Source organism: Manis javanica, chromosome 12 (assembly GCF_040802235.1).
Source record: "Manis javanica isolate MJ-LG chromosome 12, MJ_LKY, whole genome shotgun sequence".
In the NCBI taxonomy this organism is placed as follows: Eukaryota; Metazoa; Chordata; class Mammalia; order Pholidota; family Manidae; genus Manis; species Manis javanica.
Window position 1 is genome coordinate 27,439,185 of NC_133167.1, and position 20,235 is coordinate 27,459,419.

Here is a 20,235-nt window from a genome sequence, read left to right on the forward strand (position 1 = left end):
TTGTATTCATTCCTCAGAATTCGAGAACACCTCAGAGGATTCTCCTCAGCCCGGAGCACGTGTGGTGGTCGCAGGCCACACTGAGACACCAGGAAAGCTTCGTGCCGCTGCTGAGGATGGTAAGCGAGATCAGATCACAGAGGCTGGGCAGGATGAAGAGCTGAGCTGCTCAGCCCAATCCCTACGTATTTCACTTTCCCTTCAAAAAACAGGAAAGGGCTTCAGGGCAGAGGAACTAAGACTGAAGCCTCTGCAGAGGGACAAACCGGTGGGTGTGCTTTCAAGGATAGGACAGTTCCCCATATGAACACGCGGACAGCTGTGAGACAGTGGGCTGTGATGATAACAGTGTGGGAACTCAAGTACAACCTCTTCCCTCAGATCAGCACAAACTCACTCACACACACACACACACACACACACACACACACACACCCTATACTCCTTCATACCAGATACAGCCCCATTATTCCTTCCTTTCACTTTTTCTCCCATATACACATGCCTTCATTCCAGATGCGTCCTTCAGATTCTCTACGAGCGTTACCCAGATACACACTTCCACCTTCCCTCCTCAGGCAATCATTCTCAGACTCAGCTGTCTACACACTAATCCATAAATAATGTACACCCTTTCACACAGGTAGCTTGTTTTACCTCCCTCCTTAGAGCTAGCTACGAATCTCTGTTCCATTTACAAAGACACACTTTGTGAAAATCCAGTCGCTCATGATCTATAGTGGCACAACCAATACTGCCACACATTTAAACTTTTCAAAGGAAAGCCCCATTAGGTTACCCACGTAAATGGAGGCTACCTGGAATCACTGAAGACATTCCATAGCAGACTCTTATTGTTTTATTAATGGATGGATAAATACACAAACACCCAGCACAGACCACATCTATCATTTTTATTTAACTTTTCCACAAAAGCAGCTCTACAGCATGGACACAGGACAGTGGCCCTAACCCAAGGCCAGAAAACAACAATGCAAGCTGCTGCTGCTTCTTCAGAGTGCCTCTCCTGCGTCCCTTGTGAGGACACGCTTGCCGGCACTCGTAAGAAGGGACTATTGAATGGGATGCAAAGGACAGTGGGGATCTAGGCAGAGCCCAGAGATGAGCTGAGTGATTCTGCTCATCAGTCAGCACAAGGCTGCCCAGTACAGAAAGAAACTCAAAATGCTTCTCCATCTTCATTAATACAATCCACAGCGGAAGTAGTAAATTCCAAGGGAAAATCCTTAGGATTGGAGCGAGCCCAAGGAGACAAGTGGAGGGCAGAGAGTTATTTGAGGAAATGGTGGAAGAGAAACATGGAGGAACATGTCAGTATGAGCTGGGCAAGGACAGGTTATATTACCAGGAAGGTGTGACCGCAACAATAGCCTAAAACAGGCCCAACGTAGCGGGATCCTCAGGTCCTGACCTGAGGATAGACATACCTGGACCGAGACCCCAGCACAACGGTATCTTTTCATAGCCGATGTTCTCAAGTTCAGCCCTACACAGACCCATCTGCACCCGCGATCCTCATCATTCACTTCCTTCTCATCTTCCACATGCACCCAAGTTCTCTACTCTGTTTCAGTCCCGACCATACAAAAGTGCTGCATTAGTTGCCCTGTGTTTTAATGCTATGTGAACACGAGTGCACAATACATGCATCGCGTCTACTCCTTTTCACTCTCTGTACTTGTGTTTGTACTCATCATCCGTGTTATCTGTGACTGTACCTCCTTCATTCTTGGCACACAAATAGTGTCTTTATTGATAATAACGTTTACGAGCATTGGGGTTACTTTCTATCTGGGGCTACTCTAAAAGGTGATATTCTGAACATTCTATTCTTCAGGGGCTTCCTCTTTCGCTGAAGGCTCTGGGGAGCCTTACATGTGTGCATAAGTTACATGGTACCCGTAAGATAGGACACTTCACCATGTTCCATGGGGCAGGCATGGGTCTAGGCCTGGTTCTCTCACCTGATGCCTTATCCTCACCCTTGGGGAGATTTGGTGACGTGGTTCCCCTAGATACATACATACATACATACATACAGTAATTGTCTTTGGTTTAATCCATATCATTGGTTCTCAAGTTTGGATATGAAGTGCAAGATAAAAATTCAAGTCGATGGTAGAGTTTGTGTTGGGTAAAAGGGTCCCCACCCGTCAGTGGTCCGCCCTGATCCACGGGTCAGAATGCTACGGAACCCTGTCTCACGTCATAAGGGCCCTACTGGTGTACTTAAGCACCGGACAGGCCAGTGAGTGAGTGAGTGAGTGAGGAGAGAGACTAGTCCGGTGGCTTGCTGTTCTCTGATATACTTGATTCTCGGCTTTGACTTGAACCTGTGGCACAGAGTTCCAGGGAGGAAGGCACCTGACTTCGGTCACTCTCTGAGGTGCTGAGCCATGAAGCGCAAACAAAAAACGAAACACCTTGAAACCACACGTGCCCCCAAAGCGGCCAGGATGTCAGGAGGTTTGTGTCAGTGATATTCTCTGAGCACTGGGGAGCTAGAAACGGTCTTCTAAAGAAAAAAAGGAGCGAGGATTCCTACTTACGGGAGAGAACGGGCAGGAACGCGGGAAGGAGGAGGAGGTGTGGGTGTGCCGCTCCTTCTCAGGGAACAGATCACCCGCGGGCCGGGCGAGAGGAGGTTCCCGAGACCAGGTCCTTGTCTCTGTGGCTCAGGACCTGTGCTCCCCACACGGTGCCGCTCTGTGTTCCTCTACCACAGATGGGAGTGCTTGATTGGTATAATATCTCCTATAGAATGTATTTCCATTTATTTCCTTTTCTACAATGTTACAAATTTTCCAGTGATACTTTTTCCAGTTAATGAAAAAAGTGTGGCTCAAAGAGGTAAATGAAAAATTAGGAAAAAACTTTGACTACCTAAAATCGGAGGTGCAGGGATGAGGGTGTAAAGTCATACACAAAATGAATTGATTTCTTAGATCATCTCAGACACTGAGACCTTTCTCTCACTGCCTCAGACTATAGAGATGTAAATGTGAGGCTCCTTGATGAAATGTTAGAAAAAAACCAGCAGGATACACACACACACACACACACACACACACTTGCACACACATGTACACACAATACCATGTAACCACGATGGCTGGATTGAGAAAGCGGCTCTTTTGGGAAAAGCGGGAAACTGAAATAGTTGTGGTGACAGTGAGGTTTTAAAAACCTCATAGGAAGACCAGGTGCTCAGAGGTGGGAGGGGACGGGTCAGGACAAAAACTGAGGGTCCCAGTGGTGGCTCATGAAGAGGACGTGACATTTCCAACAATGTTTGGGATTTCAGCACACTCCACTGGGGCCTTGGAGAGAGGCTTGGAAAGTGAGTCTGTCTTCAACTCAGCTTCCATACAAACAGTGCATGATCGGAGATATTTTTAGTGTAAACTATAAGACACGTAAAACACATTCACACCAATTCACACCTACACACATATACAGCATACATAAGCCAAGGGAAGACACAGAGTAGTTTCGAAGATAATGGCCTGCTTAATACGTACCAGGTCCAACTATTTGCTTCTCAAAACTCATTACATCACTAATGGAGCAGAATCCTTAGTTGGAGTAGAAGAGGCCTTAGTAACTAATACACGAAGGAATCTATTTCTTATGTGACAATTAGTGTATGTGAAGGAATAAGGCAACTCTCCCTGCTGACAGAAACTTTTTATCATTAACACTCAGCTTTCAAATAGACCCCAGGTTATCAACATCCCAGTTAGCTAGAAAAGGGAAGGACATGGCGGGGCACAGAGGAGGACTTCATGCCTATGCCTGGTTGCCACTCATTTCCCACTGCAGTAAAGTTAATCACATAGTCAGAACTACCTTAGCTCTGGAGGAAGCGCGCTCCCTGCCCAGGGCCCAGTCCCCCTGTGACACCAGTGAGAGGACGATAAATCCAGGAAAAGGGGTGGTTGAGAGAAAGGCTTTTCCTCTCTGCAGTCACTGGCGGCTCACGCTCCCCGGCCGGGCACACACACTACTTGCACACCGCTGCTGGAGACAAGTTTTACTCACTATGGTGTGGGCCGAGAGCAAGAAGGGGCTGAGGAAGAGCCAGGTGGGCAGACGGGGCACCACGATGGCCCAGGCGCAGACCTGAGTCTCTTCCCTCAGCAGTGGCCATAAGCGAACTCTTGCCCAAGACCTGCTCAGGGTGTCCACTTCCAATCCATGGGCAGAAATGTATCATGTGGGTGTGTAAGCCTCCTATGAAAGAGGATTTTAAAAGCTCTGAATAGGGAGGTTAACAGTCTTGGAGAAATACACAAATCCATTCCCAGAAGAGGAGTCTGGGACAAGTGTGAAAGGTCTTCCTTTGAACATCTCCAGCACCACGGCTACAGTCCAGGAATTCCCTGCGAAATGCTGTATCTGTCCACCTCTCGGTATTTATACAGATATCTCTACCTTTCTATATATCTACATCAATATAGATACTAATCTAGATAGATAGGTAGGCAGGTAGACACGCAGAATTCTTTTAAATCTTGTACCCCATGTCCTCTGATTATATAATTTCTCATGAGGAAAAAGGAGCTAATAACTAATTGTAGTCACCAGTTTCGATATTTTCTGTACATCTTTGGATATATCACATACAAGATACCCAATATCACTGACATCTACTACACACAATTTTCATCATTGTTGTTTCCTTATGTTTTGGAGCAACTGAAGTTTCAAGTGCTTAATTTCATGGGGGGGTTTCAATGCCTAACACGATTGTCTACTCAACATGTCTTTTTTGAATGGATACAGATCCCAGAAAATGCCACATCTGTTTTTTTGTATTCATTCCTCAGAATTCGAGAACACCTCAGAGGATTCTCCTCAGCCCGGAGCACGTGTGGTGGTCGCAGGCCACACTGAGACACCAGGAAAGCTTCGTGCCGCTGCTGAGGATGGTAAGCGAGATCAGATCACAGAGGCTGGGCAGGATGAAGAGCTGAGCTGCTCAGCCCAATCCCTACGTATTTCACTTTCCCTTCAAAAAACAGGAAAGGGCTTCAGGGCAGAGGAACTAAGACTGAAGCCTCTGCAGAGGGACAAACCGGTGGGTGTGCTTTCAAGGATAGGACAGTTCCCCATATGAACACGCGGACAGCTGTGAGACAGTGGGCTGTGATGATAACAGTGTGGGAACTCAAGTACAACCTCTTCCCTCAGATCAGCACAAACTCACTCACACACACACACACACACACACACACACACACACACCCTATACTCCTTCATACCAGATACAGCCCCATTATTCCTTCCTTTCACTTTTTCTCCCATATACACATGCCTTCATTCCAGATGCGTCCTTCAGATTCTCTACGAGCGTTACCCAGATACACACTTCCACCTTCCCTCCTCAGGCAATCATTCTCAGACTCAGCTGTCTACACACTAATCCATAAATAATGTACACCCTTTCACACAGGTAGCTTGTTTTACCTCCCTCCTTAGAGCTAGCTACGAATCTCTGTTCCATTTACAAAGACACACTTTGTGAAAATCCAGTCGCTCATGATCTATAGTGGCACAACCAATACTGCCACACATTTAAACTTTTCAAAGGAAAGCCCCATTAGGTTACCCACGTAAATGGAGGCTACCTGGAATCACTGAAGACATTCCATAGCAGACTCTTATTGTTTTATTAATGGATGGATAAATACACAAACACCCAGCACAGACCACATCTATCATTTTTATTTAACTTTTCCACAAAAGCAGCTCTACAGCATGGACACAGGACAGTGGCCCTAACCCAAGGCCAGAAAACAACAATGCAAGCTGCTGCTGCTTCTTCAGAGTGCCTCTCCTGCGTCCCTTGTGAGGACACGCTTGCCGGCACTCGTAAGAAGGGACTATTGAATGGGATGCAAAGGACAGTGGGGATCTAGGCAGAGCCCAGAGATGAGCTGAGTGATTCTGCTCATCAGTCAGCACAAGGCTGCCCAGTACAGAAAGAAACTCAAAATGCTTCTCCATCTTCATTAATACAATCCACAGCGGAAGTAGTAAATTCCAAGGGAAAATCCTTAGGATTGGAGCGAGCCCAAGGAGACAAGTGGAGGGCAGAGAGTTATTTGAGGAAATGGTGGAAGAGAAACATGGAGGAACATGTCAGTATGAGCTGGGCAAGGACAGGTTATATTACCAGGAAGGTGTGACCGCAACAATAGCCTAAAACAGGCCCAACGTAGCGGGATCCTCAGGTCCTGACCTGAGGATAGACATACCTGGACCGAGACCCCAGCACAACGGTATCTTTTCATAGCCGATGTTCTCAAGTTCAGCCCTACACAGACCCATCTGCACCCGCGATCCTCATCATTCACTTCCTTCTCATCTTCCACATGCACCCAAGTTCTCTACTCTGTTTCAGTCCCGACCATACAAAAGTGCTGCATTAGTTGCCCTGTGTTTTAATGCTATGTGAACACGAGTGCACAATACATGCATCGCGTCTACTCCTTTTCACTCTCTGTACTTGTGTTTGTACTCATCATCCGTGTTATCTGTGACTGTACCTCCTTCATTCTTGGCACACAAATAGTGTCTTTATTGATAATAACGTTTACGAGCATTGGGGTTACTTTCTATCTGGGGCTACTCTAAAAGGTGATATTCTGAACATTCTATTCTTCAGGGGCTTCCTCTTTCGCTGAAGGCTCTGGGGAGCCTTACATGTGTGCATAAGTTACATGGTACCCGTAAGATAGGACACTTCACCATGTTCCATGGGGCAGGCATGGGTCTAGGCCTGGTTCTCTCACCTGATGCCTTATCCTCACCCTTGGGGAGATTTGGTGACGTGGTTCCCCTAGATACATACATACATACATACAGTAATTGTCTTTGGTTTAATCCATATCATTGGTTCTCAAGTTTGGATATGAAGTGCAAGATAAAAATTCAAGTCGATGGTAGAGTTTGTGTTGGGTAAAAGGGTCCCCACCCGTCAGTGGTCCGCCCTGATCCACGGGTCAGAATGCTACGGAACCCTGTCTCACGTCATAAGGGCCCTACTGGTGTACTTAAGCACCGGACAGGCCAGTGAGTGAGTGAGTGAGTGAGGAGAGAGACTAGTCCGGTGGCTTGCTGTTCTCTGATATACTTGATTCTCGGCTTTGACTTGAACCTGTGGCACAGAGTTCCAGGGAGGAAGGCACCTGACTTCGGTCACTCTCTGAGGTGCTGAGCCATGAAGCGCAAACAAAAAACGAAACACCTTGAAACCACACGTGCCCCCAAAGCGGCCAGGATGTCAGGAGGTTTGTGTCAGTGATATTCTCTGAGCACTGGGGAGCTAGAAACGGTCTTCTAAAGAAAAAAAGGAGCGAGGATTCCTACTTACGGGAGAGAACGGGCAGGAACGCGGGAAGGAGGAGGAGGTGTGGGTGTGCCGCTCCTTCTCAGGGAACAGATCACCCGCGGGCCGGGCGAGAGGAGGTTCCCGAGACCAGGTCCTTGTCTCTGTGGCTCAGGACCTGTGCTCCCCACACGGTGCCGCTCTGTGTTCCTCTACCACAGATGGGAGTGCTTGATTGGTATAATATCTCCTATAGAATGTATTTCCATTTATTTCCTTTTCTACAATGTTACAAATTTTCCAGTGATACTTTTTCCAGTTAATGAAAAAAGTGTGGCTCAAAGAGGTAAATGAAAAATTAGGAAAAAACTTTGACTACCTAAAATCGGAGGTGCAGGGATGAGGGTGTAAAGTCATACACAAAATGAATTGATTTCTTAGATCATCTCAGACACTGAGACCTTTCTCTCACTGCCTCAGACTATAGAGATGTAAATGTGAGGCTCCTTGATGAAATGTTAGAAAAAAACCAGCAGGATACACACACACACACACACACACACACACTTGCACACACATGTACACACAATACCATGTAACCACGATGGCTGGATTGAGAAAGCGGCTCTTTTGGGAAAAGCGGGAAACTGAAATAGTTGTGGTGACAGTGAGGTTTTAAAAACCTCATAGGAAGACCAGGTGCTCAGAGGTGGGAGGGGACGGGTCAGGACAAAAACTGAGGGTCCCAGTGGTGGCTCATGAAGAGGACGTGACATTTCCAACAATGTTTGGGATTTCAGCACACTCCACTGGGGCCTTGGAGAGAGGCTTGGAAAGTGAGTCTGTCTTCAACTCAGCTTCCATACAAACAGTGCATGATCGGAGATATTTTTAGTGTAAACTATAAGACACGTAAAACACATTCACACCAATTCACACCTACACACATATACAGCATACATAAGCCAAGGGAAGACACAGAGTAGTTTCGAAGATAATGGCCTGCTTAATACGTACCAGGTCCAACTATTTGCTTCTCAAAACTCATTACATCACTAATGGAGCAGAATCCTTAGTTGGAGTAGAAGAGGCCTTAGTAACTAATACACGAAGGAATCTATTTCTTATGTGACAATTAGTGTATGTGAAGGAATAAGGCAACTCTCCCTGCTGACAGAAACTTTTTATCATTAACACTCAGCTTTCAAATAGACCCCAGGTTATCAACATCCCAGTTAGCTAGAAAAGGGAAGGACATGGCGGGGCACAGAGGAGGACTTCATGCCTATGCCTGGTTGCCACTCATTTCCCACTGCAGTAAAGTTAATCACATAGTCAGAACTACCTTAGCTCTGGAGGAAGCGCGCTCCCTGCCCAGGGCCCAGTCCCCCTGTGACACCAGTGAGAGGACGATAAATCCAGGAAAAGGGGTGGTTGAGAGAAAGGCTTTTCCTCTCTGCAGTCACTGGCGGCTCACGCTCCCCGGCCGGGCACACACACTACTTGCACACCGCTGCTGGAGACAAGTTTTACTCACTATGGTGTGGGCCGAGAGCAAGAAGGGGCTGAGGAAGAGCCAGGTGGGCAGACGGGGCACCACGATGGCCCAGGCGCAGACCTGAGTCTCTTCCCTCAGCAGTGGCCATAAGCGAACTCTTGCCCAAGACCTGCTCAGGGTGTCCACTTCCAATCCATGGGCAGAAATGTATCATGTGGGTGTGTAAGCCTCCTATGAAAGAGGATTTTAAAAGCTCTGAATAGGGAGGTTAACAGTCTTGGAGAAATACACAAATCCATTCCCAGAAGAGGAGTCTGGGACAAGTGTGAAAGGTCTTCCTTTGAACATCTCCAGCACCACGGCTACAGTCCAGGAATTCCCTGCGAAATGCTGTATCTGTCCACCTCTCGGTATTTATACAGATATCTCTACCTTTCTATATATCTACATCAATATAGATACTAATCTAGATAGATAGGTAGGCAGGTAGACACGCAGAATTCTTTTAAATCTTGTACCCCATGTCCTCTGATTATATAATTTCTCATGAGGAAAAAGGAGCTAATAACTAATTGTAGTCACCAGTTTCGATATTTTCTGTACATCTTTGGATATATCACATACAAGATACCCAATATCACTGACATCTACTACACACAATTTTCATCATTGTTGTTTCCTTATGTTTTGGAGCAACTGAAGTTTCAAGTGCTTAATTTCATGGGGGGGTTTCAATGCCTAACACGATTGTCTACTCAACATGTCTTTTTTGAATGGATACAGATCCCAGAAAATGCCACATCTGTTTTTTTGTATTCATTCCTCAGAATTCGAGAACACCTCAGAGGATTCTCCTCAGCCCGGAGCACGTGTGGTGGTCGCAGGCCACACTGAGACACCAGGAAAGCTTCGTGCCGCTGCTGAGGATGGTAAGCGAGATCAGATCACAGAGGCTGGGCAGGATGAAGAGCTGAGCTGCTCAGCCCAATCCCTACGTATTTCACTTTCCCTTCAAAAAACAGGAAAGGGCTTCAGGGCAGAGGAACTAAGACTGAAGCCTCTGCAGAGGGACAAACCGGTGGGTGTGCTTTCAAGGATAGGACAGTTCCCCATATGAACACGCGGACAGCTGTGAGACAGTGGGCTGTGATGATAACAGTGTGGGAACTCAAGTACAACCTCTTCCCTCAGATCAGCACAAACTCACTCACACACACACACACACACACACACACACACACACCCTATACTCCTTCATACCAGATACAGCCCCATTATTCCTTCCTTTCACTTTTTCTCCCATATACACATGCCTTCATTCCAGATGCGTCCTTCAGATTCTCTACGAGCGTTACCCAGATACACACTTCCACCTTCCCTCCTCAGGCAATCATTCTCAGACTCAGCTGTCTACACACTAATCCATAAATAATGTACACCCTTTCACACAGGTAGCTTGTTTTACCTCCCTCCTTAGAGCTAGCTACGAATCTCTGTTCCATTTACAAAGACACACTTTGTGAAAATCCAGTCGCTCATGATCTATAGTGGCACAACCAATACTGCCACACATTTAAACTTTTCAAAGGAAAGCCCCATTAGGTTACCCACGTAAATGGAGGCTACCTGGAATCACTGAAGACATTCCATAGCAGACTCTTATTGTTTTATTAATGGATGGATAAATACACAAACACCCAGCACAGACCACATCTATCATTTTTATTTAACTTTTCCACAAAAGCAGCTCTACAGCATGGACACAGGACAGTGGCCCTAACCCAAGGCCAGAAAACAACAATGCAAGCTGCTGCTGCTTCTTCAGAGTGCCTCTCCTGCGTCCCTTGTGAGGACACGCTTGCCGGCACTCGTAAGAAGGGACTATTGAATGGGATGCAAAGGACAGTGGGGATCTAGGCAGAGCCCAGAGATGAGCTGAGTGATTCTGCTCATCAGTCAGCACAAGGCTGCCCAGTACAGAAAGAAACTCAAAATGCTTCTCCATCTTCATTAATACAATCCACAGCGGAAGTAGTAAATTCCAAGGGAAAATCCTTAGGATTGGAGCGAGCCCAAGGAGACAAGTGGAGGGCAGAGAGTTATTTGAGGAAATGGTGGAAGAGAAACATGGAGGAACATGTCAGTATGAGCTGGGCAAGGACAGGTTATATTACCAGGAAGGTGTGACCGCAACAATAGCCTAAAACAGGCCCAACGTAGCGGGATCCTCAGGTCCTGACCTGAGGATAGACATACCTGGACCGAGACCCCAGCACAACGGTATCTTTTCATAGCCGATGTTCTCAAGTTCAGCCCTACACAGACCCATCTGCACCCGCGATCCTCATCATTCACTTCCTTCTCATCTTCCACATGCACCCAAGTTCTCTACTCTGTTTCAGTCCCGACCATACAAAAGTGCTGCATTAGTTGCCCTGTGTTTTAATGCTATGTGAACACGAGTGCACAATACATGCATCGCGTCTACTCCTTTTCACTCTCTGTACTTGTGTTTGTACTCATCATCCGTGTTATCTGTGACTGTACCTCCTTCATTCTTGGCACACAAATAGTGTCTTTATTGATAATAACGTTTACGAGCATTGGGGTTACTTTCTATCTGGGGCTACTCTAAAAGGTGATATTCTGAACATTCTATTCTTCAGGGGCTTCCTCTTTCGCTGAAGGCTCTGGGGAGCCTTACATGTGTGCATAAGTTACATGGTACCCGTAAGATAGGACACTTCACCATGTTCCATGGGGCAGGCATGGGTCTAGGCCTGGTTCTCTCACCTGATGCCTTATCCTCACCCTTGGGGAGATTTGGTGACGTGGTTCCCCTAGATACATACATACATACATACAGTAATTGTCTTTGGTTTAATCCATATCATTGGTTCTCAAGTTTGGATATGAAGTGCAAGATAAAAATTCAAGTCGATGGTAGAGTTTGTGTTGGGTAAAAGGGTCCCCACCCGTCAGTGGTCCGCCCCGATCCACGGGTCAGAATGCTACGGAACCCTGTCTCACGTCATAAGGGCCCTACTGGTGTACTTAAGCACCGGACAGGCCAGTGAGTGAGTGAGTGAGTGAGGAGAGAGACTAGTCCGGTGGCTTGCTGTTCTCTGATATACTTGATTCTCGGCTTTGACTTGAACCTGTGGCACAGAGTTCCAGGGAGGAAGGCACCTGACTTCGGTCACTCTCTGAGGTGCTGAGCCATGAAGCGCAAACAAAAAACGAAACACCTTGAAACCACACGTGCCCCCAAAGCGGCCAGGATGTCAGGAGGTTTGTGTCAGTGATATTCTCTGAGCACTGGGGAGCTAGAAACGGTCTTCTAAAGAAAAAAGGAGCGAGGATTCCTACTTACGGGAGAGAACGGGCAGGAACGCGGGAAGGAGGAGGAGGTGTGGGTGTGCCGCTCCTTCTCAGGGAACAGATCACCCGCGGGCCGGGCGAGAGGAGGTTCCCGAGACCAGGTCCTTGTCTCTGTGGCTCAGGACCTGTGCTCCCCACACGGTGCCGCTCTGTGTTCCTCTACCACAGATGGGAGTGCTTGATTGGTATAATATCTCCTATAGAATGTATTTCCATTTATTTCCTTTTCTACAATGTTACAAATTTTCCAGTGATACTTTTTCCAGTTAATGAAAAAAGTGTGGCTCAAAGAGGTAAATGAAAAATTAGGAAAAAACTTTGACTACCTAAAATCGGAGGTGCAGGGATGAGGGTGTAAAGTCATACAGAAAATGAATTGATTTCTTAGATCATCTCAGACACTGAGACCTTTCTCTCACTGCCTCAGACTATAGAGATGTAAATGTGAGGCTCCTTGATGAAATGTTAGAAAAAAACCAGCAGGATACACACACACACACACACACACACACACACTTGCACACACATGTACACACAATACCATGTAACCACGATGGCTGGATTGAGAAAGCGGCTCTTTTGGGAAAAGCGGGAAACTGAAATAGTTGTGGTGACAGTGAGGTTTTAAAAACCTCATAGGAAGACCAGGTGCTCAGAGGTGGGAGGGGACGGGTCAGGACAAAAACTGAGGGTCCCAGTGGTGGCTCATGAAGAGGACGTGACATTTCCAACAATGTTTGGGATTTCAGCACACTCCACTGGGGCCTTGGAGAGAGGCTTGGAAAGTGAGTCTGTCTTCAACTCAGCTTCCATACAAACAGTGCATGATCGGAGATATTTTTAGTGTAAACTATAAGACACGTAAAACACATTCACACCAATTCACACCTACACACATATACAGCATACATAAGCCAAGGGAAGACACAGAGTAGTTTCGAAGATAATGGCCTGCTTAATACGTACCAGGTCCAACTATTTGCTTCTCAAAACTCATTACATCACTAATGGAGCAGAATCCTTAGTTGGAGTAGAAGAGGCCTTAGTAACTAATACACGAAGGAATCTATTTCTTATGTGACAATTAGTGTATGTGAAGGAATAAGGCAACTCTCCCTGCTGACAGAAACTTTTTATCATTAACACTCAGCTTTCAAATAGACCCCAGGTTATCAACATCCCAGTTAGCTAGAAAAGGGAAGGACATGGCGGGGCACAGAGGAGGACTTCATGCCTATGCCTGGTTGCCACTCATTTCCCACTGCAGTAAAGTTAATCACATAGTCAGAACTACCTTAGCTCTGGAGGAAGCGCGCTCCCTGCCCAGGGCCCAGTCCCCCTGTGACACCAGTGAGAGGACGATAAATCCAGGAAAAGGGGTGGTTGAGAGAAAGGCTTTTCCTCTCTGCAGTCACTGGCGGCTCACGCTCCCCGGCCGGGCACACACACTACTTGCACACCGCTGCTGGAGACAAGTTTTACTCACTATGGTGTGGGCCGAGAGCAAGAAGGGGCTGAGGAAGAGCCAGGTGGGCAGACGGGGCACCACGATGGCCCAGGCGCAGACCTGAGTCTCTTCCCTCAGCAGTGGCCATAAGCGAACTCTTGCCCAAGACCTGCTCAGGGTGTCCACTTCCAATCCATGGGCAGAAATGTATCATGTGGGTGTGTAAGCCTCCTATGAAAGAGGATTTTAAAAGCTCTGAATAGGGAGGTTAACAGTCTTGGAGAAATACACAAATCCATTCCCAGAAGAGGAGTCTGGGACAAGTGTGAAAGGTCTTCCTTTGAACATCTCCAGCACCACGGCTACAGTCCAGGAATTCCCTGCGAAATGCTGTATCTGTCCACCTCTCGGTATTTATACAGATATCTCTACCTTTCTATATATCTACATCAATATAGATACTAATCTAGATAGATAGGTAGGCAGGTAGACACGCAGAATTCTTTTAAATCTTGTACCCCATGTCCTCTGATTATATAATTTCTCATGAGGAAAAAGGAGCTAATAACTAATTGTAGTCACCAGTTTCGATATTTTCTGTACATCTTTGGATATATCACATACAAGATACCCAATATCACTGACATCTACTACACACAATTTTCATCATTGTTGTTTCCTTATGTTTTGGAGCAACTGAAGTTTCAAGTGCTTAATTTCATGGGGGGGTTTCAATGCCTAACACGATTGTCTACTCAACATGTCTTTTTTGAATGGATACAGATCCCAGAAAATGCCACATCTGTTTTTTTGTATTCATTCCTCAGAATTCGAGAACACCTCAGAGGATTCTCCTCAGCCCGGAGCACGTGTGGTGGTCGCAGGCCACACTGAGACACCAGGAAAGCTTCGTGCCGCTGCTGAGGATGGTAAGCGAGATCAGATCACAGAGGCTGGGCAGGATGAAGAGCTGAGCTGCTCAGCCCAATCCCTACGTATTTCACTTTCCCTTCAAAAAACAGGAAAGGGCTTCAGGGCAGAGGAACTAAGACTGAAGCCTCTGCAGAGGGACAAACCGGTGGGTGTGCTTTCAAGGATAGGACAGTTCCCCATATGAACACGCGGACAGCTGTGAGACAGTGGGCTGTGATGATAACAGTGTGGGAACTCAAGTACAACCTCTTCCCTCAGATCAGCACAAACTCACTCACTCACACACACACACACACACACACACACACACATCTCCTATACTCCTTCATACCAGATACAGCCCCATTATTCCTTCCTTTCACTTTTTCTCCCATATACACATGCCTTCATTCCAGATGCGTCCTTCAGATTCTCTACGAGCGTTACCCAGATACACACTTCCACCTTCCCTCCTCAGGCAATCATTCTCAGACTCAGCTGTCTACACACTAATCCATAAATAATGTACACCCTTTCACACAGGTAGCTTGTTTTACCTCCCTCCTTAGAGCTAGCTACGAATCTCTGTTCCATTTACAAAGACACACTTTGTGAAAATCCAGTCGCTCATGATCTATAGTGGCACAACCAATACTGCCACACATTTAAACTTTTCAAAGGAAAGCCCCATTAGGTTACCCACGTAAATGGAGGCTACCTGGAATCACTGAAGACATTCCATAGCAGACTCTTATTGTTTTATTAATGGATGGATAAATACACAAACACCCAGCACAGACCACATCTATCATTTTTATTTAACTTTTCCACAAAAGCAGCTCTACAGCATGGACACGGGACAGTGGCCCTAACCCAAGGCCAGAAAACAACAATGCAAGCTGCTGCTGCTTCTTCAGAGTGCCTCTCCTGCGTCCCTTGTGAGGACACGCTTGCCGGCACTCGTAAGAAGGGACTATTGAATGGGATGCAAAGGACAGTGGGGATCTAGGCAGAGCCCAGAGATGAGCTGAGTGATTCTGCTCATCAGTCAGCACAAGGCTGCCCAGTACAGAAAGAAACTCAAAATGCTTCTCCATCTTCATTAATACAATCCACAGCGGAAGTAGTAAATTCCAAGGGAAAATCCTTAGGATTGGAGCGAGCCCAAGGAGACAAGTGGAGGGCAGAGAGTTATTTGAGGAAATGGTGGAAGAGAAACATGGAGGAACATGTCAGTATGAGCTGGGCAAGGACAGGTTATATTACCAGGAAGGTGTGACCGCAACAATAGCCTAAAACAGGCCCAACGTAGCGGGATCCTCAGGTCCTGACCTGAGGATAGACATACCTGGACCGAGACCCCAGCACAACGGTATCTTTTCATAGCCGATGTTCTCAAGTTCAGCCCTACACAGACCCATCTGCACCCGCGATCCTCATCATTCACTTCCTTCTCATCTTCCACATGCACCCAAGTTCTCTACTCTGTTTCAGTCCCGACCATACAAAAGTGCTGCATTAGTTGCCCTGTGTTTTAATGCTATGTGAACACGAGTGCACAATACATGCATCGCGTCTACTCCTTTTCACTCTCTGTACTTGTGTTTGTACTCATCATCCGTGTTATCTGTGACTGTACCTCCTTCATTCTTGGCACACAAATAGTGTCTTTATTGATAATAACGTTTACGAGCATTGGGGTTACTTTCTATCTGGGGCTACTCTAAAAGGTGATATTCTGAACATTCTATTCTTCAGGGGCTTCCTCTTTCGCTGAAGGCTCTGGGGAGCCTTACATGTGTGCATAAGTTACATGGTACCCGTAAGATAGGACACTTCACCATGTTCCATGGGGCAGGCATGGGTCTAGGCCTGGTTCTCTCACCTGATGCCTTATCCTCACCCTTGGGGAGATTTGGTGACGTGGTTCCCCTAGATACATACATACATACATACAGTAATTGTCTTTGGTTTAATCCATATCATTGGTTCTCAAGTTTGGATATGAAGTGCAAGATAAAAATTCAAGTCGATGGTAGAGTTTGTGTTGGGTAAAAGGGTCCCCACCCGTCAGTGGTCCGCCCCGATCCACGGGTCAGAATGCTACGGAACCCTGTCTCACGTCATAAGGGCCCTACTGGTGTACTTAAGCACCGGACAGGCCAGTGAGTGAGTGAGTGAGTGAGGAGAGAGACTAGTCCGGTGGCTTGCTGTTCTCTGATATACTTGATTCTCGGCTTTGACTTGAACCTGTGGCACAGAGTTCCAGGGAGGAAGGCACCTGACTTCGGTCACTCTCTGAGGTGCTGAGCCATGAAGCGCAAACAAAAAACGAAACACCTTGAAACCACACGTGCCCCCAAAGCGGCCAGGATGTCAGGAGGTTTGTGTCAGTGATATTCTCTGAGCACTGGGGAGCTAGAAACGGTCTTCTAAAGAAAAAAGGAGCGAGGATTCCTACTTACGGGAGAGAACGGGCAGGAACGCGGGAAGGAGGAGGAGGTGTGGGTGTGCCGCTCCTTCTCAGGGAACAGATCACCCGCGGGCCGGGCGAGAGGAGGTTCCCGAGACCAGGTCCTTGTCTCTGTGGCTCAGGACCTGTGCTCCCCACACGGTGCCGCTCTGTGTTCCTCTACCACAGATGGGAGTGCTTGATTGGTATAATATCTCCTATAGAATGTATTTCCATTTATTTCCTTTTCTACAATGTTACAAATTTTCCAGTGATACTTTTTCCAGTTAATGAAAAAAGTGTGGCTCAAAGAGGTAAATGAAAAATTAGGAAAAAACTTTGACTACCTAAAATCGGAGGTGCAGGGATGAGGGTGTAAAGTCATACAGAAAATGAATTGATTTCTTAGATCATCTCAGACACTGAGACCTTTCTCTCACTGCCTCAGACTATAGAGATGTAAATGTGAGGCTCCTTGATGAAATGTTAGAAAAAAACCAGCAGGATACACACACACACACACACACACACACACTTGCACACACATGTACACACAATACCATGTAACCACGATGGCTGGATTGAGAAAGCGGCTCTTTTGGGAAAAGCGGGAAACTGAAATAGTTGTGGTGACAGTGAGGTTTTAAAAACCTCATAGGAAGACCAGGTGCTCAGAGGTGGGAGGGGACGGGTCAGGACAAAAACTGAGGGTCCCAGTGGTGGCTCATGAAGAGGACGTGACATTTCCAACAATGTTTGGGATTTCAGCACACTCCACTGGGGCCTTGGAGAGAGGCTTGGAAAGTGAGTCTGTCTTCAACTCAGCTTCCATACAAACAGTGCATGATCGGAGATATTTTTAGTGTAAACTATAAGACACGTAAAACACATTCACACCAATTCACACCTACACACATATACAGCATACATAAGCCAAGGGAAGACACAGAGTAGTTTCGAAGATAATGGCCTGCTTAATACGTACCAGGTCCAACTATTTGCTTCTCAAAACTCATTACATCACTAATGGAGCAGAATCCTTAGTTGGAGTAGAAGAGGCCTTAGTAACTAATACACGAAGGAATCTATTTCTTATGTGACAATTAGTGTATGTGAAGGAATAAGGCAACTCTCCCTGCTGACAGAAACTTTTTATCATTAACACTCAGCTTTCAAATAGACCCCAGGTTATCAACATCCCAGTTAGCTAGAAAAGGGAAGGACATGGCGGGGCACAGAGGAGGACTTCATGCCTATGCCTGGTTGCCACTCATTTCCCACTGCAGTAAAGTTAATCACATAGTCAGAACTACCTTAGCTCTGGAGGAAGCGCGCTCCCTGCCCAGGGCCCAGTCCCCCTGTGACACCAGTGAGAGGACGATAAATCCAGGAAAAGGGGTGGTTGAGAGAAAGGCTTTTCCTCTCTGCAGTCACTGGCGGCTCACGCTCCCCGGCCGGGCACACACACTACTTGCACACCGCTGCTGGAGACAAGTTTTACTCACTATGGTGTGGGCCGAGAGCAAGAAGGGGCTGAGGAAGAGCCAGGTGGGCAGACGGGGCACCACGATGGCCCAGGCGCAGACCTGAGTCTCTTCCCTCAGCAGTGGCCATAAGCGAACTCTTGCCCAAGACCTGCTCAGGGTGTCCACTTCCAATCCATGGGCAGAAATGTATCATGTGGGTGTGTAAGCCTCCTATGAAAGAGGATTTTAAAAGCTCTGAATAGGGAGGTTAACAGTCTTGGAGAAATACACAAATCCATTCCCAGAAGAGGAGTCTGGGACAAGTGTGAAAGGTCTTCCTTTGAACATCTCCAGCACCACGGCTACAGTCCAGGAATTCCCTGCGAAATGCTGTATCTGTCCACCTCTCGGTATTTATACAGATATCTCTACCTTTCTATATATCTACATCAATATAGATACTAATCTAGATAGATAGGTAGGCAGGTAGACACGCAGAATTCTTTTAAATCTTGTACCCCATGTCCTCTGATTATATAATTTCTCATGAGGAAAAAGGAGCTAATAACTAATTGTAGTCACCAGTTTCGATATTTTCTGTACATCTTTGGATATATCACATACAAGATACCCAATATCACTGACATCTACTACACACAATTTTCATCATTGTTGTTTCCTTATGTTTTGGAGCAACTGAAGTTTCAAGTGCTTAATTTCATGGGGGGGTTTCAATGCCTAACACGATTGTCTACTCAACATGTCTTTTTTGAATGGATACAGATCCCAGAAAATGCCACATCTGTTTTTTTGTATTCATTCCTCAGAATTCGAGAACACCTCAGAGGATTCTCCTCAGCCCGGAGCACGTGTGGTGGTCGCAGGTCACACTGAGACACCAGGAAAGCTTCGTGCCGCTGCTGAGGATGGTAAGCGAGATCAGATCACAGAGGCTGGGCAGGATGAAGAGCTGAGCTGCTCAGCCCAATCCCTACGTATTTCACTTTCCCTTCAAAAAACAGGAAAGGGCTTCAGGGCAGAGGAACTAAGACTGAAGCCTCTGCAGAGGGACAAACCGGTGGGTGTGCTTTCAAGGATAGGACAGTTCCCCATATGAACACGCGGACAGCTGTGAGACAGTGGGCTGTGATGATAACAGTGTGGGAACTCAAGTACAACCTCTTCCCTCAGATCAGCACAAACTCACTCACACACACACACACACACACACACACACACACACACACACACACACACACACACACACACACCCTATACTCCTTCATACCAGATACAGCCCCATTATTCCTTCCTTTCACTTTTTCTCCCATATACACATGCCTTCATTCCAGATGCGTCCTTCAGATTCTCTACGAGCGTTACCCAGATACACACTTCCACCTTCCCTCCTCAGGCAATCATTCTCAGACTCAGCTGTCTACACACTAATCCATAAATAATGTACACCCTTTCACACAGGTAGCTTGTTTTACCTCCCTCCTTAGAGCTAGCTACGAATCTCTGTTCCATTTACAAAGACACACTTTGTGAAAATCCAGTCGCTCATGATCTATAGTGGCACAACCAATACTGCCACACATTTAAACTTTTCAAAGGAAAGCCCCATTAGGTTACCCACGTAAATGGAGGCTACCTGGAATCACTGAAGACATTCCATAGCAGACTCTTATTGTTTTATTAATGGATGGATAAATACACAAACAC